This window comes from Manacus candei, unplaced genomic scaffold, assembly GCF_025592945.1.
Source record: "Manacus candei isolate 608988 ecotype Guabito, Panama unplaced genomic scaffold, ASM2559294v1 h1tg000028l, whole genome shotgun sequence".
Taxonomy (NCBI): Eukaryota; Metazoa; Chordata; class Aves; order Passeriformes; family Pipridae; genus Manacus; species Manacus candei.
This window is the reverse complement of record NW_026138076.1, coordinates 10908595-10932981: the sequence shown is the minus strand read 5'-3', so window position 1 is coordinate 10932981 and position 24387 is coordinate 10908595. Positions and strand designations below refer to the sequence as shown.

General features: G+C 37.7%; 1 protein-coding gene across 11 annotated transcripts in view; it reads left to right on the top strand.

Annotated features, from left to right (window-relative positions):
- CLOCK (clock circadian regulator) overlaps positions 1 to 24387 on the top strand; it is a 66749-nt gene that overhangs the window by 2350 nt on the left and 40012 nt on the right. For 3 of the 11 annotated variants that reach the window (XM_051790821.1, XM_051790810.1, XM_051790811.1), the window contains exons 2-3: positions 8523 to 8624; positions 12032 to 12118. The gene's annotated coding sequence lies outside the window, so the exon portion shown is untranslated. The remainder of the gene's footprint in view (positions 1 to 8522; positions 8625 to 12031; positions 12119 to 24387) is intronic. The other 8 variants (XM_051790814.1, XM_051790818.1, XM_051790817.1 and 5 more) reach the window with 7 other exon arrangements.

The window sequence follows — 24387 nt, the reverse complement described above, 5'->3', positions numbered from 1 at the left end:
GAATTTCACAGAAGTCATGAATCTTCATGGCTGGATTGGTCTTGCTGAGCAAACTGCTGCTTTCAAAAGCTTTGAGCTTTTGCTTTTTTTTTCCCTATTCTAAATTTCTGCAAGAAGTTGAAGATATAAACCAGTAGCAGAGAGATTGCCCCCCACCATCTTCACATGTTCTTTATATGAAATGTTTTTATCAACTCGTAAAGTTGTGAAATTTTTATTAAAAATGATAAATTTGTGTTGAAAACAGTTGAGAATCAAAAATGCAATTTTCTTCTGTAGGTCAGTTCACCATTTTCAAAGCAGCTCTTCATTTAGCTATGTACTGCTTCAGGAGATATGTATAATTTGCTGTCAAAGCCTCATGGTTTCAGCCTAATTTTGTAGATGAAGACTGTGGATAGTTCTCCTCTTAGAATAGAAAATTAGTACCCTAATACAGTTTTTAATACAAAACACGAAATATATATCAGAAGAAGTGAAGTTACAGCTAAGGTGCCTTTCTTTTCATCACATTGTAATGAGATAGTTTTTCTTGAGGCAAAGTTTTTGGTAGATCTTTGATATAAAAAAAAGTGCATTTTAGTGTGTTAGCCTTTTTAAAGCACAAGTTTCCATATGAATGCTGGAAACTGTAAAGGCCAAATAATAAATCAGATGTAGAAATGTTTCTGAGAATAGGTGGTATTAGTATAGTTGCATAGCAAAGACAGTAGTGGTTGTTCCTGCTGTTCTTACCTTCTGTTTATTTACTTTGCAAAGTGTTTCTAACCTTTCTATGTCAATGAGCTGGTTTGCCCTGTAGAGAAGGCTATAAAGACGCCACTGAAGGGGTGGCACAAGAACAGGAGTCTCCAGGCTCTGGGAGAACAGTAGCTGTTTTGCGGTAGCTTTATCTCTGGAGGGGAAAAGAAGTATCTGTGAGACTACAGAGAAGTAGTGGCCAAAGCATTCCACTGTATCTCTCATCTTCAACCAATACTGCATTATTATTATTATTATTATTATTATGTTTGTTATTATTATTGTTAGTAGTGGTATTATTATTTTGGATTTAATGGTGTTTCAGAATAAAAAGAGGCGTAGGAAGCACACCTTCAGTTCCGTAGCAGAATCTGAAATGAAAGATTCCAGTGTCTCTATGTAACTCTGGCACAAGCAAATATGGCTATATCCCTTGGGAAGGTACCTCATTGCCTTCTGTGGGTGGTCCACCTGGGGAAAGCAACTTACTAGTGTAGATGGTTATTTTGTTAACTCAGTTAATGTGAGGCTGTAATAATTTGAAACTGTTTGTCAGACATTACCCTGTTTATTTGTTGTAGGAGTTACAGATATGAAATGCAAAATCACAGAAGAGGAAGAAGACTCATGGTTAATGCAGCTGTGTGCTGCCCTGAAGGAGTGAATTCTCAATCCCTACTCCTGCCACAAAATTCCTTTTGTAATGTAAAAGCCACTTCAATTTTGGCATACCTCATGCCTGAGTGTTTAATTTTATAGTCTTAATATTCTCTTACCATACTTTTTGTGTATAATATAAATTCTTAATTATAACTGCTTTTGGAATATATAATCATATACATAAAAAGTTTTGGTGCTCTGTGGTTGTCATATATCCAGTATTCTGTGGAAGCAACAAGGCTTCTCAGATTCTTTCAGGAGTTTAGCATTGTACACTTTGGACTCTATCCAACTGTTACATTTTGTCATTAAAATCAGTGAATTAGTTTTCTTATTCTGTACTGATGTTCTGAGAAGCATTACTGAGTATATTATAAAATCATCATTAGTAGTATTAATATTTTATTAAATATAGATCCTTAAATAGTCATGCACATGAGATTCAAGACTGGTAAATATTATATTTAGCGTGTGATGCTTATGAAGCTCAGTAAATACTATGGGCATTTCTCATCTTCATGATAAAAATGTATTCAAACCATAAATGTGGCTACTTAAATGCTTTGTCCTTAAAGCTGTGTGTTTAATTATTTTAGAGTATGTGAGAAAACTTCAGTTTTGAAGCTAATGTAATTTTACCCATAATGACAGCCTGGTACCACAAGATAAATGGTACTAGACAATAAGGCTTATGTTAAAACAGAGGAAAACACTTGGAGTAAGACAGATCTAATTAAAGTGGAATTTTAAAATAAATACATGGCCTTGTAAACTGTAAATGGAATTCACAGTTCTGTTAAAAAGGTTGTTAGCAGGTATCTCTGAGAAAGATTTTGATGTATATTGTTTTGGTATATGGCCAGATCCATAAAATAATACAGAGGAGTCAAAACTGTGATTTAGGTGGATTTTGGGTCTCTAACCTCAAATAAAATCGTAACCATGTGTTGCCTGAATTTTACAGGTTTCTAGGTTTTCCCTAGTAAAGTTTTACAAATGCATTGAAGTTTTGTTCTCACTCAGGTCTTCCAGAATCTTGTCACAACTGAGCATCTTGGCATCTAAATTTGTTTATTATTCATAAATTAGGCAATCTGTAAATTAGGCCTTCACTTGTTCAAAGGCATGTTCAAACTATACCTGAGGCACACCTATGGGATTGGACTCGGGCCAAAACCCTGTGGTGACTCTCCCTTTTGTTCAGAAGCACAAAGAGGTGAGGAAGAAGTGGTTTTGTTGATGTCTCCTAAAAACAAACAAATAAACCCCAAAAAAACCAACAAATCAAAGAAACTCCAACCCCTAAAAAACCACTTTTCGTTGCATACAAGATGGTTAAAGTCTAATTGGGCCAAAGAGAGATACTAGGCCAGTTACTTTCTTGGAGAAAAAGGAGGTGAGTACCTATGTTCTGGCCTGTGTTCTGAAAACTATTTTGTCTTTTCTTCCATTTAAAATTTTAAATGCCTTTGGGAACTGGAAAGTAGGACTTAGGTCTCTCATTTGGGTGCCCTTCTCCCTAGAGAGGCATGTACACTGCTGGTTGTGCTCTGTCCAGCAAAGCATTACTTTTTGCTTTCATATTCTGAAGATTGCCACTGAAATGGTAAGTTAGGATTTGATCCATCTTCCCAGTCTCATGTAGAGCTTGCTGAGTGATTATGGTTTGAACCCTTTCTGACAGAGTAGAGATTGGCTTTCAGATTTCTGTGTTCCAGATTACTGTGCTGTAACCCTGTGCTGCTGGGCAAAATGAGAGCACATCTTTTTGCCCCTGCTGACATGTTAAAAGAATATATTACTCCTGTTTTGATGGGAAGAGCTTAGCTATGTGTCTGTCAAGGACAGGGACCAGGATTGTGTGCACTACCTATGTCCTAGGTCTTCAGAAATAGGTGAACGTGAAAGCGTAATACTGTGGCCACTGATTACTTTTATAGTTTGCATCTCTATTATCTTTTTCAAAAGCCTTGCTGAGTGATACATTTCTCCCTGGCTTTAGTACCTTAGGATTGTGGGTACTGTTGTATGGAATCCCCTTGTGCCCTTTTTTAGTAAAGACTATAGTGTAGGGTTGTATTGCCTGTTACAGCCAGAGCAGGAAGCAGAACTTAATTACTAACTCATTGTGTGGTAGTGGTGTTGCTGTGGGACGCTTAGAAGAGAAGGGAACGGGCTGATCATCCAGCATAAGGTCAGAATTTTAAGTGCTTTATTGTAGGGAATAGTATTACTAACAACATCATCTGCAAGAGTTTTTAGCTTGCAGATCCAGAGATTTGTGAGTATATCTCAATTGCTTAAAGAAGAATTGATCCCAGCTCCCATAAACGTGTCATTATCTGCAGAACTGGTAGATATCCAGAAAGTTCCAGCACTTTCTTCATCTAGCAAGTATTTGGGAACATAGAGGAGACAGGCTGGCCTTAAGTACGAAGTGGCTCTTCTAGGAGTGAGAGAAGTTAATATGTGAATTTCCTAATGTACATTAGAAATCTTGAGGAAATATATATATTTACAATTTAAATTATGATTTTAAAAGAACAAGAGTATGAGATACTAAGGTGGATAATAAAAAGTACTTCAAAATATATATTTCAAATTCTGAGTGCTGCTGTTATAAATAAAACAAGTCTCCATTTTTATGTTTGAATCAAGTTTTTAATGATATAACAAATAATAGTCTCTGGCATTTAAAGATGTTTGAAGTGTTTGGTGACTATTTCATTGCATGTTTGATGCAATGTCAGAGACTGCCTTTTGAGTTGTGGCTCTTACTGACATGTACCCTGACAGAATAATATTCCATGATTTTGGGTGGTTGCTGGTGAGAAGGTGGTTTTGAATAGAGAGAGGGTAAACTCCTGCTGGTGTTGAAAGGTAGAGGGTTTGTAATTTTTCAAGTTACTCTTGCTAGAGAAATGCCAGAGGTTTGGATTTTCATCCGTTATCCAAAAGCCTCAAGATATATTAGGGGAAAAAAACTGTCTTGTTACACAGAGTAACTTTCCCAGTCCTGAGTTCCCTAAAGCTTTATTTGAAACCTGTGATATTATAAAAAGAGAAATCAGAAAATATTTTGCCAAAATCTTATTTCTCTTGGCTCAGTAAGCAACCGGGAAATTTTCTCCATTAAAAGCTGTAGGGAGTTGCCTTTTTTTAAGCCCGATTTCCTAAGAAAACGTGATTTGTGCTTTTTTCCTTGTTTTCTCTTATTCTTTCCTTAGATGTTTGCCAGTAGCTTTTGAAATTGTTGACCAGTTGGAGCCATGTTTGTAGGAGGAATAGAAATTGCAAACTAATGTTCCTACAGGTTTTGGGCAAGCTGGATAGAGGGAAATGTGTCACTACCCTCTCCCGAGGGAGAGACAAAGCAATGCAATTTTGGTACTGGCCTGTTTTTTTTTTTCAGCATGCACTGGGTCTGTGTTGGATAGGGAAACAGGAGATGGTTGTATATGCCAGTGGGGCTTGGGGATTCAGGCAGAACATTGGGCTATTTTGGAAAGGGATGGGGACTGACAATACTGTGATGTGTCAGAAGGGTGGCGGGAGGGGAAACTGGCTTCTCATGTTGGGGGAGAGGAGAGTGGGGCCACCAGAACGGTGCTTTATTCCCCACTGAAAACCTTCCTTAATGATATGCTGGTAAAAGTTATTTTGGCTGTCAGCCAGGGAATTATTGTCCTGATCAGAATTAGATGATACTGTTTCACTGACTGCAGGGCTACCTGACTCTTAGTTTGGTTTAATATGTAAAATAAATATTTCTGTAATTAGAAGAATAGCATTAAGCTGTGATTAAGTGAATATTTTGCCATTGTTTTGGGGAAAAAAATGGTTCTGATGTATATCTTTGAAAAGACCAGAACTTAGATATTGCCTTTGGTAGTGAAAAAGGAAAGAAAGTGCAACTTGAGCCTAAAAAATAGGATTTTTCCATGTAAAGACCATAGTGAATAAGGTCTTTTAACAGTGGAGAGATGAAACTGGAAAGGGTTCTGTCTAAAGATTTTTGTTTATATCAGTTACTGAATGAAATATATTCATTATAGCAAAATAATAATATTTTTCTCTCTGCATTAGAACAAAAGACATTACCTCCCAAATTGGATTTCCAGTAAACTCACTTATCTGTCTGTAACATTGAGTTACTAGTTTAAAAGCAGGAACTCAGCTTTTGTCTAGAATGACATTTCTCTGGTTCTTTTCTGTGTGGCCTATATTTGCAATATCTATTTATCATGATAAACAGTAGATTGAAATCTACCTCATTATGTTCAACTTGAAGATTTTTATCAAGTCTCAGTGGAGAATTGTAGTATGTCCTGCTAATAGGTTTAGAGAAACTTCTCATGGTGAAAGTGAAGAAAACTTTGTTAGCTTGTGCTCTTTTTGTTTTTAGAAAATTCTTGCTCTGTAATATCATATATACTTTTCAGGCCTTCTGTAACCAACATAATCTTCACAAATGTCATGGTATTCACAAATAATTCATTAATTTTAAGTATTAAAATAGTTCATTTTTAAAATATCATAAAGGACTGCAAAATAGTTAGGTGATTCTGACTTGTGCTTATTTTAAAGTAGTTTTCATAGTAACAACAAATATTCGAAAGGAAACTGGGTTTTCCTCTGACTGTGAGTAGAAAAGCAAGTAGCAGAATGAATCACAGCTTCCAAGAACTGCTGGAATAGGAATGCAGATTCTCTCTCACACACACACACACGCACTTTCCTCTCTGTCAGTTTTAATGTAGTAATGTGATTTAATAAAGTTTTTCTTACCATCCACAGCAGCAACACTCATTATATGTAATCAAGCTACTACTAGCAGTTGAGTGTTTGAGAATGAAACTACAGTTTGTAACTAGTATGGTAATTCCAGTGATAACTCTCTAACATCTCAGCAATTTTACATGCAAGATATTTTTCCAGAGATGTTTTTGTTGTTAAAATGTTTTATTTCATTTTTATCATATAGGTTTTTTTCCATTTCAGAAGCTTTAGTTAGACATTTTCTGCTGTGCTAAAGCTTTGCATGATGTTTCATAGATAATAAGATCAGTTCCAGCCTTGAAGAGCTTGTGATCTGAATTTCACTGACATAGAAAATGAGGAGAATGACCTCAGAAAGGGGGACAAGGATTCAAATTAATAATTGAGTCATAGTGAGTGAATAAACAAGTTGTCATTTCTAAGAACACAATAAGGTAGATCAGCAATGAGGAAGAGGAAGACATAGAAGAAAAAGACAGCATAAAGCAAGTCCAAATAGTGTAAGGATTTGAAGGAAAAGAAGCAAAATGCTTTATTTTGTAGGACCTGGAAAGTGTAATGAAATCAGAAAGGTAGTCTGAATCATGAGGAAGGATAACTAGAAGGTTTTAGGAAATGGGGCAGGAAAAAGATATGTAGAAACTTACAAAGTATGTTGATGGATTTGGCTCTTATGATGAAAAAAACGAGAGAGGAGAAGGATTTGAGAATGTGCTGGTTTAATCAGTTTGGCAGGGAAGTCAGACCACAAATTATAGTACTAAGATTTATTTTTTTAACCCTTTAAGAAATGTAGCTATCAATTGAACTTGGCTTTTAAAGTGAGTGGCAAAACAACAGGTAGCTGTGCTTGAAAAGTTGATCTCGAGATCTGTTGCTGCTTCTTTTTACACCCAGTTCTTCTGTAAACTGGAGGCCTTTGTATGAACTTCAGGACAACTGAGGTGAAACTGTAGTTTTTAACATCAAAGGTAATTGAGGTGTTACTGCTTTCTCTAAGTCAAAAGGATCACAACCTTTTTTCATTAAAATAACTGAAATTGCTTTTCAAAAGTATTTTAGTTAAATTGTTACTACCTTTATATGGACAATTAAATTTATGGGTGATTTATATTGAGTTATGTTAAACTTTGTTACCGGCATAAGAAATGAAAAATAGTGTTTCATAAACTGGTGCAGATTTTTTTAAATGCACCTAAATGCTTTTCCTGCCCTATAGAATATAGTTTGACATTTCTTATCTGTATACTGGTATTGGATTCAAACCATTGATTTCTAACATTAGAATATTTCATTTTACTGCATAGAAAAATAGATATGCTGTTGATAATGATCTGCCTGTCATATCCCATTAGACTTGGCAGTAGATCTTCCTCAAACACTGGCATTCTTCTTCCCCACCTTGACAACTTCTTCTTTCTGTGTTATATGTATTGGGAGACACAGTGGTAAAGAACAGGGGTTTTGAAGTTACTTTGGTTTGGTTATTTTATGTCAAAGGAAACCTACCTGTCCTTGCATACAGTGGAAGGGAATAGATTTATGTATGCCTTAAAGGATATACTTTGCCACAGGGGAATGCTGAATAGAAAGTATCAATAGTGGTAACCAGCAGTAAGATATTTCCAAGGTGGTGCATGTGTGTTTAAAACACAGCACTGTATATAGGAATACAGAATTTGTGATCTGTAATAGATGGGGAGCTATTTCTTTGAATAAGTAGTGTTTGTGTGTAGAAATCTCTACTGTATAGTTAGCTTTTGCTCAGCACAACTTACTGAAATTAGTTTTTCATCAGTGAGGGGAGTTTGAGTCTTTCTTGTGCTGTTGTGTTCCATGCTCTTTGAGAGTTTCAAGCTGTGTTCTGAGGTGGTTCACGTGTCCTGTTTGAACCATAGTACACACAGTTAAAATTGTATTGATGCATTTTCTTTCCAGAAATTTGCATGGTATTTTACTGATGTTCTGCAAGGTCACAATATAACCCAAAGCAATTGCAGTGCACTAGTTGTAATATTAATGTTTTGTAGGCAGCATTAGAATTGTAAATTTCATGTTACCACTGGACTATTGCATTTGTCTTACAGATTTGGATTTCAGACAGTGCCAAAGCTACATAAAAGGTGATATGGAATGCTGAAGTTATCCTTCATGGGTATTTACTTCATTATGTTGACTAGAGGAATTGGAAAGTGAAATTGTGGACAGTTAAGGGATGCGAATAAAGCAACAAAAATGGCAGGAGAGAAAACAGAAAGAAATAATCAAGACCTCACCTCTGAAAGTTGTTTTGAATGGATTAATTTTTATAGAACTGTGGGGTTTTTCTTGTTATTTTTCAGAAGACTGTGCCAAAGAAGGCTTTCACTCAGATGACATCACATTTGGACTACTAATGCTACCCACCCACTCTACAAGGCACAATGCATTTCTGGGTAATTTAAGTAAGTATGTAGATTTTATTGCTACTAGAACAGTAATGCTTTAAGCAGAAACGTCTCTTTTTAAACCTCAGGCAAGGTAGACATTCCACTTCAATTTCAGATTCAAATTAATGGGGCGTGTGGGCAAGAATAAACTTCAAATAAGCTTTTAATAAGCTTTTATCCTTTACACTGGAGCATGGAATGAAACAACTGAACTGTACCTGAGCTGCCTTGGAAAGTAGAAGAAAAAAAAACCAACCACCAAACCTCATAATGGCACTGTCCCCAGCAATGAAGTGAGCTAATATGGCCCTGTGATTTCTGGAAACTAAATTAATCTCCCTTCCAGGGATGTGTTGCACTGAATGAGCGTGTGCACTGCCACGCTCACTGCTTTTCTGATTGGGTTTTGGTTTGTTTGGTTTTTTTTCAGATGGTCTTGTTAAATTTGAGATGGGCTTAATACCCCATTCGTGTGTATAGAAAGCAAAAGAATGCATCTTAATAGGTTCAGGTAGCAATATCTCAGTTCACATGTCATCTTATTTGTGAAAGGGGTTGTGTCTCCCCGCTTACTTGACTGGATGCTGTGTACTACCCAACTGAGAATGGACCAGGAGGTGCAGATTTTCATCTTTGCAAGATTTGTCAATGTGTTACTCACAGTAAGGTTACTTATTGCTTTGTACATCACATGAAGAGAAACGCAGAACAGATGGGGCAGTTTGTTTGTGTTTCATCTTAGGAGCAACAAAGGGGTTTTGATTCAATGTATCATGAGGATCAGGGCGTAGCCCTCTGTAACCCTCACCTATGTATTTATATGCTTCTTCTAAGTAGGTATTGTTTTTTAGATGTTCTGTTGGTTTTTTTGACAGGGTCAAAAAAACCCCAAGAAACTGATCAATATATGCTGATCAGACATTATGCCAATCTTGCTGAAGCAGGAGTATTTTGTCTTGCTGGCAGAAAGCTTTTCTATATCCTTCATGGCTTATAATGTACTGGAGGTGTTTGGTCGTGCATGAAGTTTGGTCATGAATGGAATTACAGGTAGCAGTGCTTGCAGTTAATGATGCTTAACACTTTCTGTTCTAAGGCCCTGGTTTAAGTTGCTTATAATTTGGTAACACTTGAATCACTGAGCAGTAATTCTTCGAGTTATATATCCACTTCACCTAAAATTTTACCTGACGTCAGTTTGTGTCTGAGAATGAGTTGAGGGAGAAGAAATACTGTTTTCTTGATTCAAAATGCAATGAAAACCTTACCACTGGAAAAATAGAGCACCTGCATATGTTAAAGCAAGCAGTCAAGGTTTTAGGAGAAACCAAACTGTTATGCTGCAGTATCAGACTATTTTTTATGCCATCCCAAACTCTTGCATTAGACTGCACGATAGATTTCTGAAAATGTTTTGTACCAGTTCAATGATTTGCCTAAATCCACTTCATCTGTTCAAATCAGATGAGGTAGATATGTTCCAAATCCTTTTAGTCATAACCAGACAGATCTACTGAGCATGTTCTAGCTGGACTGTGAGAAGTAAACAGGACTAATCTCCTCAACTCCATTGTAATGTCAGGTACAAACACTGAGTAAGAAGATTTTCTTCTGTACTCCTTGTGCTTTTCCTTAACCCCATCGCCCATCTACTGGTGATTTTGTCCTTTAAATGCTGTTTCAGCAGTATATTTACATAACTGTCATGCATTTTTTTCATTCAACTTTTCTATATTCTTTGATTTTTATTTTTTTTTAATTACTACTCTTGTATTCAGAACAGATCGTAATAGAATTGATAGTTTTGAACAATGTGTGTGGTTAAAAGTTATTAAATACTTCTTTTTGAGTATCCTGAAAACTTCTGCATGATGTGCATATTTGGTTTTGCTTTTCAAGTAACATTTTTAGACTGTGAGGACCTGCTTGGTTTTATTAAGAATTTGTGTTTTCCAGGGCATATTTTAGCTTTATTTACTGGTTGTGTCTCCTTGGGCTGTTTACCTCCATCTTTACATTTTCAGTAGTCCTTTTAAATGTGTTTCTTCCTCAGAACATTTTTTTTAACTTGTGCTGAAAATCCTCAGTTTAAAACTGTCCTTACATTACAGAACTTTTGTACTTACCTATATAAAGACATATTTTTATACATTTTTTCTTAGTGGTTTTTCATAGACACATGAAAAGCAAATAACTAAATAGAGAGAAAATACTTTAGACACTGATTTGTAGAAATAAGAAAGATTTGAAAGTTGTAGTCACTCGTGCACGTGTAAGTGCTTTCAAAAGTGCCTCTGTGCTTCTCTGGAAATTTGCCTATGTCACTACAGGTTTGAAATCAAACCACCTTCTTATTCAGATTTGTTCTTACACAGCTGCTGTAGAAGTGCAGTGAGTAAGAGGTGGCAGCAGCGCAATCTGAGCCCATCCACAAAGAATGGAAGAAGTAGCATTGTAAGGCAATTGGTTATCTTGGTTGTAATCACTGGGGCTGCTCTACCTTTCACAGTAAGAAAAATTGCAACTCATAAAATCAAAATTTGTCTCCTAGGGTATGGGGAGCTAATGATCTGAAAATGGTCTCTTGGTTCCTAACTGAGATTTAAAGGAAAAAAGATTGTTTCTGAGCAAGCTAAGAGATTATCTGAGGTTTTACATTTCAATCAGGGGAGTTGACTTAAATTAATAAAATACAGTATTGAAGTTGCTGGCCAAAGCAAAAGTATGCCCTCGGCCAGGCAGAGAGATGAGAGAGGTGCTGTGTGGTAGAAATCATCATCCTTTGTCTAAAGATTTGAATTATGAAACAGAGGAAAACTGTCTTACAAGAACAGGCTGGAGACTTCTAGTTCTACTTTCTTTTGCTGAAACTAGAATTTATAGTGTAGAAGATGATTTCAATGTTTCCACCCCTTCCTTTTGCTTATTGCAGGATGGTACTGAACTTCCTTTTTTAATCTTTTGTGGTTTTTGTATTGAAGTGATGCAGGAACATCTGTTGTTCATGAGTACAGGAACACGGAATCTGCGTTCGGTGTAGGAGTACGTGGAATGATTTATTGCATCTTAAATTTTTATGTATTAATAGGAATTCAATACTACATTTTTAAAATTCTGTGATTACTTCATAGGGTTTAAAAAACCCAATGGAATAAGTCGTGTTTAATGATGAATATTTCTGATTTTAACTGATTTTTTGTTATTAAAACCAGAATTACTTATAAGCTCTGGGTTTTGCTTTGCAGCCCAGGTCCACACAGAAGGAGGCTTCTGAAATGGACTGTCAATATACTTAAAATTTTCAATTTATGTTTGTATGAACACATGTATAGTGTTGTTTTGTGGTGGTTTTTCTTAAAAGACAGTTTTTCTTTAGGAATTCCTTTAAAGAGATCTGATTTTTTTTTTCCATCTAAATTTAGCAGATGTAAAGGGAAACCCATTCGTTCATTTGCAAAATCTTCTGGAAATTTATTTGGATGTTGTATACTGAATGTCACTGAAAGTAGGTGAGTCTCTGAATATTTTGGTTATTTTAAGCAACTGAGTTAATTGTATGTGACGAAATCCTGTTTGTCACTTGGATTGCTAAGAGCGACTTTGTCATTTAACCTAAATCTAGAAGATTAAATTATTAGATAAACAAATGACAAAGCTCAGGAAAAAAGAGCAGCCAAACTCTTAAGCAATATATTCCTGGCTTTACTCCAAAGGTAAAATCCTGTGTATACACTAAATATATTTTATCTAGTGTTTCTGTTATGAAGTTCTTCCATTCCATAAGTTGCTTAATTAGCTTTCCTTAGTATTTCTGTGTTCCTGTGGCTGTTCTCTGAGATGAGGTTTAGAACCAGGCTAATTTCAGTCTTACAATAGACTAATATTCCTGTGTCATTAATCTTATTTTTCTCAATTCACGTAGTTGCTTAGCACTGGATTTAGAGATCAGTTTGAATGATCGCAGTAAATACATGATCATCTTTATTCTTTTTAAATTTTGTTTGAGTTAGGGCATGTTAAATCACAGTGCTAGTGCTTACATGCCTGTCTCAGTCTACACTATCTAAATTTCCAGATAAAAAACCAATACCAACACCTCTGTCTGAAAGTTCAGATATGTGAAAATATTTTCTCTTACTGTGTTTAATAGCACATGAAATAGGAGGAAATAAATGAGAAAAGTCTGAAAAAAATATGGGAGAAACAAGAAGTAAAATATTTCAAATGAAAAAAACAGGATGTAAAAGATGATGTAAATAAACAAAGAAAAGAGAAAGGAAGCCTAAGCAATAGGGATATCCAGATTAATGTCTTCTGCTGAATTCTGGATTAGGGGAAATGAATTATTCTTGTGGAAGCCAGTAGATTGTCTTTTATGATGATCCTTCAGTGCCTTCAAGTAGTCTGAGCTGACACCTGTGTTTGTTAGTGTGGCTTGAAAAGGTAGGATATAACTGTATGCATTGCCATTGTGATTTGGAACATTAAAACTGCTTTGGACAAAATCTGCCTGTCTCCCCTTACCACTTAGTTGCTCAGGGTGTTGGAACTACACTCCGTTCTCAGAAAAATAGTCTGTAAGTTCTGCTGCAAGTGCAAAGTGCTCTTCTGTCTATACTGGGTAAGTATACAAGTTTGCATCAATCATGAAATTCCTGGAAAAAGGTGAATGGTCCATGTGATGGTTATATTTCCTTCTGGAGACCAGATGAAATCTAATCCAAATAAACCCTCTTGAACAGCTAGCATAGAGTGTCAGCACCAGCTGCTTTGATCTGCTGATCCATTTCTACTGTTTCAGATTACTTTGTAATGGACAGATAGCCAAAATTGTTCACTTTGGTTGTAGGTCATTAGATGAGGGCAGTGAACACCTATGATATGTATTTATGCTACAAATCCAAGTATAAGTTTCGAAATTAATATTGACAGGATTTTTTTTTTGCAATTTTGTGAATACAAACTGTCAGTGAAACAAATAAATATTACAAGTTGCAGTGAATCAAATGACTAAATCGTAACTGTCTTTTGAAATTCTGATCATTTACCTTTTCTTCCATGCTTATATTTTAATATTGTTAAAAACAGAAGTATTCTGATTTCTCTCCTAATTTTTATATAGAATTCTAAAATTTGTATGCTTCCCACTCCACATGTTTTGCTCAAGCTACTCATTTGCCTTGAAAAAAACAACACAGTGAGACCAGTGCTTTATTGCACTCATAAAGTAGGAGCAAGACAAAAAAGAAAAAGAGATGGTCTTCACAGATGTTTGCCGTTGTTACCATTTTTTGTGCCTTGGGCTCTCATAAGTCATGACTTTTTTTTTTTTTTTGCTAGAATGTTTGAGATTGTAAATGGCAATTGGTAAGGTTTTGAAAATCTAAGTAATATTTAGTTGCCAGTGTTAATTCATTTTATCTTGAAGTTACAGTTGAAAGAGTTCTCTCCATCTACCCTGTGTAATTTTAAGTTCAGAGGTTCCCAAGAATTTTGCATGCTTAACATTAGTGTAATATCCCACATGTCTAAGCCAATTATTAGGACTAAACTAAGTTATATTTCTTGTTTATGACATCCTTGCAGATTTTAGGCCTTGTCTTTCAGCATTTTTTTCCTAGAAAATTTCCAAGGTTCAAGTAAGATTTCTGTCAATAGGAACATTTAAACAAACAGCCTTTTAATATAATCATTAAAAAACACCCCTACAACCTGATAAGGTTGTAGTAGCACAAGTATCAGCAGTATTTGGGAAAACTTTGTTTGAAAAAAATCACTGGCTTGAATACAAAAAATAAAGTTATTTGCAGTCTTATTTAATTTGTTCAATCGATTCCCTCATGTTGTAATTAGTATAAACATATTGTAAAAGTTAGCATATTTTATTCTCTTAGCTTAAGCATCTCTCCCTTCAATTTGTATACTCATTCCTGAAATAGTGATTATTACAGGCACAATTGCATTTGGCACTTGAGCCCAGGGAAGTGGTGGAGTCCCCATCCATGGAGGTCTTTAAAATTTGTGTAGATGTGACACTGAGGGAACATGCTTTAGTGGTGGACTTGGCACTGCTCAGTTAATGGTTGGACTCAATGATTTTAAAGGTGTTTTCAAACCTGAACAACTTAAATCTATTCTGGAAAAGCAATGCATTAAGTAAAAATCAAAGTTTAGTACTCAGCTGCTTCATATGGCAGCTTAGAGAGTAGAACTCATTGAGGCAGGTACAAGCCTCAGTTTAACATGAAGTAAAATATTGAGAGTCAAAACATGAGAGCTGTAAGCCAGTAAGTTACAAAGAGTCCTCATTATTTTAAGTAATCTTTTCTTATGAATATTGCACTGTTATGTTGAGGTGCTCTATCTGCATATTTTTTAGTGTGTTTCTCATAAATAAACTGTTTCAAGCATTAATGGGCTTAAATACAATACAGCTCTTTTCATTAGCCTGTTAGCATGTGACCTCAACATGTATTTCATGTTAGTTTCAGGATTTCCTGTGAATATTGATAGCTTTTGATATCCTCTTTCTCAATACCAGTGTTAAATAGCCCACTAACAAGATCCTAGGTCTTTGAAACCATACTCACAATGTGCTGAGCAGAAGAGAGTTAAATAAAATCTGATTGTAGTTTTGGTTTTTGGTAACTGATATATTAATTTTAAATTGAAATAGCTATAATGCCTTTATAAATATTTCTTAATGTTACTTTTTGGAACTTAAGTGCTGGATAATCTAAGTCAGGTTCTATTAATAAAGTGGGAAAACAGCCTGTAAGAGGTGGAGCTGCCTGCTGCAAAGGGGCCTTGGTCCCAGCAGTGAAAGTCTCTGACGGTGGCCCTGACTGCCGGAGTGGCTCCTGGATTGTCAGACAGGAAAGGTTCCTTAACCTTGAGAACTTGAGAGCACAGAAAAAACTTTGAGGGGCAAAAGGAAGCACTCTGAGACATGCGTTTTTGTAGATATGTGGTCTGATCATTCTGTGAAAGAGAACTTGAGAAATGGTAAAAGAGAAACAGAAGCAGCTGAGGAAGAGAGTTTAAAGTCATGCAGATGCAGTGAGTATGGTCCCAAGTAGCTGATATGATTTGTGTTGAATATTATAGATGGTAAAAAGGTCTGATGGATGAATATTACAGGGGATAAAAAGGACTAACTCATGCAAATAACTTTGAGGACTCATCTGAAACTTTGTAAGGTTTACAGGGGGTATCAGGACAGAATCTGAATTTCCAAAAATGCAGAAAGGAACTAAATTTGTGACCTTTTTCCCCCCCATAACCTAATCTTGAAAATTCTTCTCTTACATATTGTAGCAGCAAAGCTTAAAAAAAGTTTGGCATAGAATTTCCTCTGTTATGTTTTGTCTTTCAGTTAACATCATGATCTTAAAATATTTTTGAAACAATGGGAGATAGTTGACAGAGTTTTTGCTAGGAGCATTGAATTAACCTTCAAGGCACTGGAAGCCTTCATTATAAAAAGTCCCAATATCTGAAGATTAATATTGTCATCATAATTAATTAACTTAAATTACAATTAAATTGACTGGACTCAACATATTGAAGATGATACTGTTTTATGGGAACAAAGAATTTGTTTTTTGTCTTTTGCTGCTTCTCTGGTGACCCTCAGAAGGTGATTTCAGTAGGTTTTCTGGACACATTTAGCACAAGCTCAGAAAGTTTCTGCTCATGTTAGTAGCAAGCCACAAAGGGACAAGGAAAGTGAACTTTTTCTACCTTGGTTTTGTCCATTCTTTAGCCAAGACAACAGTTGAGACATTTCCTCTCTGTTCCAATTGCAAAATGTTGTTGTTTTTTTTTTTTTTCTTTTTAGCTCTTCCTGTTAAGGCACTTCTTGCCTTTGTAATATGAAGTATTTGTCCTGTACTTCAGGTTTTGCAGTCACTGTAATTCCTGTTGAACCTGGACTGCTATGTTGAAAGTTCTGACAAAAGAATAACTCTAGTGTTTTGTTAAATAAAATTAAGGAGTAGTGCAGTGTAGGGGTTTGGAATTCTGTAACTATGGTATTGTTTTTTCAATAAAAGGTAGTTGTATTGAGAGAAAAGCTGAAGGATCTGGCAGACACTAGAATTCTAGAAAATTAAGTCTTCTGTTAAATCTTGTTAATCTTACAAACATAACAGTAAGCATGCTAATACAAAACTTGTTTTGTCACTTTTTTGGATAGAGTCATAGAAAGGCTTGGGTTGGAAGAAACTTTAAATATCATCCAGTTCCAACCCCCCACCATGAGTAGGGAATGCCATTCACTAGATCAGGTTGCTCAGGGTCACATCCAACCTGGCCTTGAACACTTCCAGGAATGGGTCATCCACAACTTCCCTGGGAAACCTGTTCCAGTGCCTTACCACCCTGTGAGTAAAAGAATTTGTTCCTAACATCTAATCTAAATCTCTGCTCTTTCGGTTTTAAACCATTCCCCTTTGTCCTATAATTATCTGCCCATGTAAAAAAAAGTTATTCTCTCTCTTCTTTGTAAGCTCCCTTCAAGTACTATAAGGCCTCAGTGAGATCTTGAAGCCTTCTCCAGGCTGAACAACCCCAGTTGTCTCAGCCTGTCTTTGCAGGAGAGGTGCTCCATCTGTCTGATCATCTTCATGGCCTCCTCTGGACCCACTCTAACAGGTCCACACCTTTCTTGTGCTGAGGACCCCAGACTTGGATGCAGCACTCTAGGTGGGGTTTCACCAGAGCAGAGTAGGGGGGAATCACCTCCCTCAACCTGCTGATCACTTCTCTTTTGGTGCAGCCCAGGATACAATTGGCTTACTGGGCTGCAGACACATACTGTAGGCTCATGTGCAACTTTTTATCCACCAGCACCCCGAGACTTTTTTGGCAGGACTGCTGTCGATCTGCTCATTCCCCAGCCTGTACTGATGCTGGTGTTTGCCTCGACCCAGGTGCAGCACCTTGCACTTGTCCTTGTTGAACTTCACGAGGTTCACATGGGTGCACTTCACAAGTTTGTCCAGGTCCCCCTGAATGGCATCCTTTCCTTCTGTTGTGTCACCTGCACTGCTTACTTCACGTTGCCTGCAAACTTGCTGAGGGTGCACTGGATCTCAGTTCTGTGTCATTGATAAAGAGCACTGGTGCCAAGACAGAGCCCTGAGGGGCAGCACTCGTCACTGGCCTCCACCTGGACATAGAACCATGGACCATAACTCTCCGACTGCATCCATCCAACCAGTTCCTTATCCATCTAATTAATAGTTCACCATTCAGACCTGTGTCTCCAGTTTGGAGAAAAGGATGTTGTGTGGGACCATGTAAAAAGATAATGACATTGGTCAATCTTACCTTGTCAGCTGTTGCTGTCAGTCCATCATAGAAGGCCACCAGATTGGTCAGGCACGATATACCTTTAGTATGGCTGTGCTGGCTGTCTCTGATCACCTGCTTGTGTTGTATATGCCTTAAAATTACTTCCATGATCTTCCCCGGGCACAGAGGTGAGGCTCACTGGCCTGTGGTTCCCTGGATCTTCCTTTCTTCTTTTTTTTAAAAAATAGGAGCTGTGTTTCTGTTTTCCCAGTCCACCAGGTTTTCACCTGACCACCATGACTTTTCAGATATGATGGACAGGGCAACAACATCAGCCAGTCCCCTCAGGACCCTGGAATGTATCTCATCACATCCCACAGACTTGTGGCTATTCATTGTATCAAGTGATCCTGAACCTGCTCTTTTAGAATGGGAATACACTGAAATTACCATTCCCTAGTGTTTCCCTCGTTTTGTTTTGTTCTTTTTTCAGCTACCTCATTCTTTTTTTCTTTTGTTATTACTTTGTGGCTTCCAAAATGATGTGCAGGATTTCTGGCGAAAGTGATGAGTGGAGGTAGGGAGGAAGAGCTGCTTGTTTGGTAATTTTTTTACTTGGACTGCACTTCAGTGTTGCAGCTTAAAATTTTCCTACTCTCTCATTTTATGGAAATGTGAAGAAGTCTCACTTCTTTCTTTTTGAAGACGCTTTCAGTGAAGTGCACTGCCTACTCCATTCTTCAGACACACAAACAGTCCACTCTTCATGAAAGCCTTACAGAATAATTTAGTTGTGCATGAGTCACCCATGCTGGGAAATTGAGGCATCAGAAGCACTTCCACAGCTGCACAAATCAAGAATTGTGCAATCAACTTGAAGAAAATAAAAATATGACTAGCATTTAGTATTTTAAAAGTGTTTTATTTACATATATGCATTTCTACATGAGAGATAATTTTCAGATCAAATATTAGCTTTTTGAAACACCTGTCACTTGTTTTTGGGTGTTGCTGTTAGCAAGTATCCTAATTTTTTTAAAAATATGTCCATTTGGTACACCTGTACAATTCTAAATGTTACAAATAGCTGCTGCTGGTATAAATCATTCATCCAATTTTCTTATTTTCATATTATTAATTTAAGTGAATACCTAAATTACCTACTATCTGTACTGAGTATCATCCTAAAACAGTCCCAGTTCCTGCTAATTAACAAGCTGTTTGGTAGATAAGTTGATAACTGAGCAACACATCAGTTACATATACTCCTACGCTTTACATTTTGCTTGAGATTCCCATTGACTCTTAAGACTGAGTTCTGGATTTGTTTTCATTTCCAGAGGCTGATCCGTGAGTCTGGATTGGTGTCTAAAAATAAGCCCCATTATGTCCAGAATTTTAATTTGTCATGGATTGCCACATGAGATGCAGCGGTGCATAGGAGAGTCAAGATGTTTCATTTAAGTATGAAGCAGACTTCTCAAGTAGTAGCTACAATGCTCATTTCTTTGAGCACAAATTTGAATCTCATTTTTCCTAATTTTCTTTGCTGGTGGTAATTTGACACATAGTATAGGTCAGCATGAAATGGCAGTGTTGCCAAAAGATATCTAACCTGGTGATTCACTGCTTCCCCTTCCCCTGTGCCAAAACAGCTTTTGAGCAGCCATATAGTGAAACAAATGTAGTTGATTTAGCTGAATGAAACAACATTTGAGTTAGTTTTGGGCTGGATCAATTTTAGGCTGTGTTGGCTGGTCACAGATACTAATGCTAGAAGAAGAGGAGGAATTTAATATGGATGTGGAAATGAGTGGTCAGAGTAATGATCAAAGGCTAACATTACAAAAACTTTCAGCTTGACCAAGGAGTTTCTTAAAAGTGCTTACAAATATAAGTAACTTTTAGGACATGAAGTGCCTGGTATCTTGTAGCCATGTAGTTCCTGTCTGGTCTTTGTATGTACTGCTCTTGCTATCTTTCATGTGGTAATTCTTCATCTGCGGACTAATTCAGAGGAAGAACTTAGTCTATTTCTCCCATATTCTAGGGGAGTACCCTGACCATGAGTTAGGAATAAGTCTTTGTCTCCTATTATAAACCAAACAAACAACCCCCCCCCCCACCTTGAGTTCATTTCATTGAGTTGTCTGTCACGGTGTGCCACTTTCCCTCTGACCCCTCTTGCGTTTTCCCGTTGACCCCTCCACCATGAGGGCATAACTGAGAAGTGGTAAGATGTTTCTGGATGTGCTAGATAATGGTATCTTAAAGGAATAAGTTGATGATATAAAATAATTGGTTGTTCCTTGAAAGGTAAGGTGAATTATAAATCAAGAAAAATTGATTTAAATCTCATAAACTATATCCTATATAGGCTGTAAAGGGCGAGGACAAAGTAAGGCAGCAAGTAGGATTACAACTGTGGACTTCAGGAAAGCTAACTTTTGCCTCTTCAGGGATCTTCTTGAAAGAATCCTGTGAGAACAGGGGTCCAAGAGAGCTTGTTGATGTTTAAGCATGACTTCCTCAAGGCTCAAGAATGATGCATCCCAATGAGCAAGATATTGGGCAAAGGGAGCAAGAGATCTGAATGAATGAAAAAAGAGCTCCTGTCATTATTCAAGTATAAGCTGGAAATACACAGGAGATGGAAGCAGGGTCAGACCAGTTAATCTAGAGAGGTTGTCGAAGTAGAAATGAGACAAAGAAGGCCAAGGCTCAACTGGAATTAAATCTGATCAAGGATATCAAGGACAACAAGGAGGGCTTCTTTAAATACATCAGTAGCAAAAGAAGAACGTAGGATAATGAGTGTCCATTATTAAATGGAAAGGGGACCCTGGTAACAGAGGATGCAGAGAAGGTGGAGACTATGAATGCCTTCTTTGCATAGGTCTTTGCTGACAAGACCAACCCGCTGAAATCTCTGATTCAGGAGACCAGGATATAGGAATGTTGGAAGGAAGACTTTCCCTTGGTCAAGGAGAATTGAGTTAGAGAACTCCTAGGTAAACCTGACATCCACAAGTCCAAGGGTCCTGATGGGATGCATCCACGAGTGCTGAGAGAGCTGGAGGACACCATAGCTGAGGCTGTTTATGATCATCTTTGAGAGGTCAGAGTGATCAGGAGGGGTGCCTGAGGACTGGAAGAAAGCAAATGTCACCCTGGTCTTCAAAAAGGGCAAGAAGGAGGAGCTGGGGAACTACTGACCAGTTGAACCTCACCACAATCCCTAGAAAGGTACTGGAGCATCTCATTCTGGAGGCCATCTCTATTCACATGGATGACAAGAACGTGATGAGGAGCGTGGGTGCTAAAGGTAAATCATGCTTGACCAACCTGATTGCTTTTTAAGTTCAAACAGCTACCGATATGGATAAGGGGAGAGCAGTGGATATTGTCTCCCTTGACTTCAGCAAGGCTTTCGGCACTGTCTCTCAGGAAGTGTGGACTGGATGGGTGGATTGAGAACTGGCTGAATGGCAGATCCCAGAGAGTCAGTGACACAGGGTCTAATTGGAGACCTGTTCACTAGTGGTGTCCCCCAAGGTTCCATACTGGGCCCATCCATCAATGACTTGGATGAAGGGGCAGATGCCTTCTCAGCAAATTTGCTGATGACACAAAACTGGGAGGAGTGGCCAATACCCCAAAGGGCTGTGCAGCCCTTCAGAAGGACCTCGACAAGTTGGAGAGATGGGCAGAAAACGGTCTGTCAGCAAAGGCAAATGCAGGGTCTTGCACTTGGGGAAGGATAACCCCATGCACCAGTACAGGCTGGGGGCTGACCTGCTGGAAAGCAGCTCTGTGGAGACGACCTGGGGGTCCTGGTGGACAACAACATGTTCATGAGCCAGCAGTGGCCCTGATGGCCAAGGCCAATGCTATCAAATGGGGTACATTAGGAAGAGCATTGCCAACAGGTTGAGGGAGGTGATCCTGCCCCTCTACTCAGCCCTGGTGAGGTCATATCTGGAGTGTTATGTCCAGTTCTGGGCTCCTCAGGACAAGAGAGACATGGAGCTCCTGGAGCAGGTCCAGCAGAAGGCAACAAAGATGATTAGGGGGCTAGAGCATCCCTCATCTCTTCCTCTTACATGGAAAGGCTGACACAGCTGGGCCTGTTCAGCCTTGAGAAAAGATGACTGAGAAGGACCTCAGTGTTTTTTTCTGGTCTAGGATAGAATTTTGGAAAGACTCATTTGTGTGAATTTCAAAACCTACTTTTTACCTACCTTTCTCACTTCACAAGATACCTATGCATACTGAAGGTCTGGCAGTTGAAGTGCTCACCTAACATGTAGGTTCATGTTTTTCTGCAAGATTAATTGAGATAGGTAGCTGAGTGTTATTGCAGTAATAATAATTGTAAAGTCTCATTTTCTAAATTTAAATATGCATTTATATCAACACCAAACAGAAATTTTACGTGGAATGGAAGAAGAATTTCCTTGGTGCTATCTTGCTTTGAATGTGTAATAATTATGTCTGTTGAATTTGATGAAGGATTTTCTCCAGGACAGTTTTCAAAAATTAGTTTACTTTCTGTATCTAGTCATTCTTTCCTCTTATCATTGGGGTAGAGGAAAAACAATGCTTAACTCTTTGATCTGTCTCATTTTTTCATGAATTTTTGTGTATATTTTCAGTGTAGTAATAAAGGGTTTAATAAATTTTTCCTCTCTGATTGGATTTATTAGTATTTTTGGTAATATTTATGCTCTGATGAAAATGTGACAAACTACTGTAGAAAAATTGTTGTTTAAACTACCATCTGTATCTGAGACAAAACACCTAAAATTGCTAATGCTTAATTTCATAAATATGCACATTTTAACTGGATGAATAATTTAAAAAGTGGTGTTAAGTCCAGGATAGATATCTTGGTACCCTATTTTGAAGGTTTTTCTTTAAATTTCAGTTAATATTGAGAAATCGTTAAGTGAAGATATTTTTTCTTATTGTCTGGTAACTTTATTCTGTAGAAAATAAGTGATTCGTGTGTAGTAGATAATTTTATGGGATAATTATAATATTCAGTGGGAATTTAAACTTTTGAGTCTGTGTGTATGTGGTATTTTTTCTCCTTTTGAATTTCAGAAAAAAACTTGTCAACTGTCTACCTTCTCAGTTCCATTTAAGAGGCTGGAATGAGGAAGCTGGGGTTTTATTTGTTCATTGTAAAATGTACCAAGTTTAGATGTCTCCTATGAGAGAGAATAGCAGACTCTGTAGATTCTACACTGTCTATTGCACTTCTTTCCTGAGCACAGTGGGCATTAATTTAGGATCTGCTCTTGAGCTGGCTGACTGCAGGTTGCGTCTTCCCAGAATGTCATTAAAGAAAATGGAGATTTACAGAGGTGAAGGTTTTCAGTTTTGAATTGTAACACTAAGAGGTTAGCGATTAGCTTTTCTTGACCTAAACACCTGTTGTGAAGTACTTGTTTTGCTTTGAGCACCATTTAAAGAGGCAGTAGGTGTATTTTTAAGCCAGACTTGATTGTGAGCTACATATTGTATTTTAGATGTGCAAACACAATGCTTATTCTTAAATCTAAGCCATGGTTCCCTGTTACAGATCCAGCAGTGGCAGATGTAGTTAAGAGGTTCCCGCTCCTCTTTGTACAAGGGTACTGTTCCTTCCTTAGCTGTGCCAATTTTCAAAGGTACATGGAGTCACACTTTTTAAATACAATCTTTATTATTTTGTTCTTATTAAAACTGTGTGATATGTGGGCTCTTTTAAACATATTGTTTCAGAAATCTGCTTCAGTATGTGGCCAGAGCCGACGGGGTCTTGTTTACTGAGAGGGGTACACCTTCTTTGGCCTTCCTTTTCTGGTTAATGCACCTGTAGATGTTCTTGTTATTCTTTGCTTCACTTGCCAAGTGCTCCAACTTTGCCGTGGCCTTCCTCACCCCATCCCTACATAATCAGACTGTGTCCCTATACTCTTCTCAGGATACATCTTTGTTTCCTCTGCCTGTGCATGTGTGTCTTGCCCTTTAGTTTGACCAGCAGTTCCTTACTCAGCCATGCTGGTCTCTTGCCTTCCTTGTCTGATTTCTTGTGCCTAGGGACCGCTATCTCTTGTGCTCTATGGAGACCCGTACAGATCTGCCAGCTCTGTTCCACTCCCTTGTTCGTGAAGGCAGTTTCCAAGGGGGTCATACTGATTAGCTTCTTGAAGAGCTTGAAGTTTGCTTTCCTAAAGTTCAGAGGCCTAACTTTACTCCTTGCCTGACTCATATGCCTCAGGACTGCAAACTCTACCAGTGTGTCATCATGGTAGCCCCAGTGAAGAGTCTGAGGCTTCTTACAGCTTTCTTGCATGAATCTTCACTGCAGTCTGAACCAAGATGAGAGAGCTACACTGTATTGGGGGAGCTGTGGGCCCATCTCTGTGGTGAGCAAGGGGAAGGAGGTGTGCACTCCAGAGAAGGGTGGAAGAGTGGCAGCAGAACAACTGGT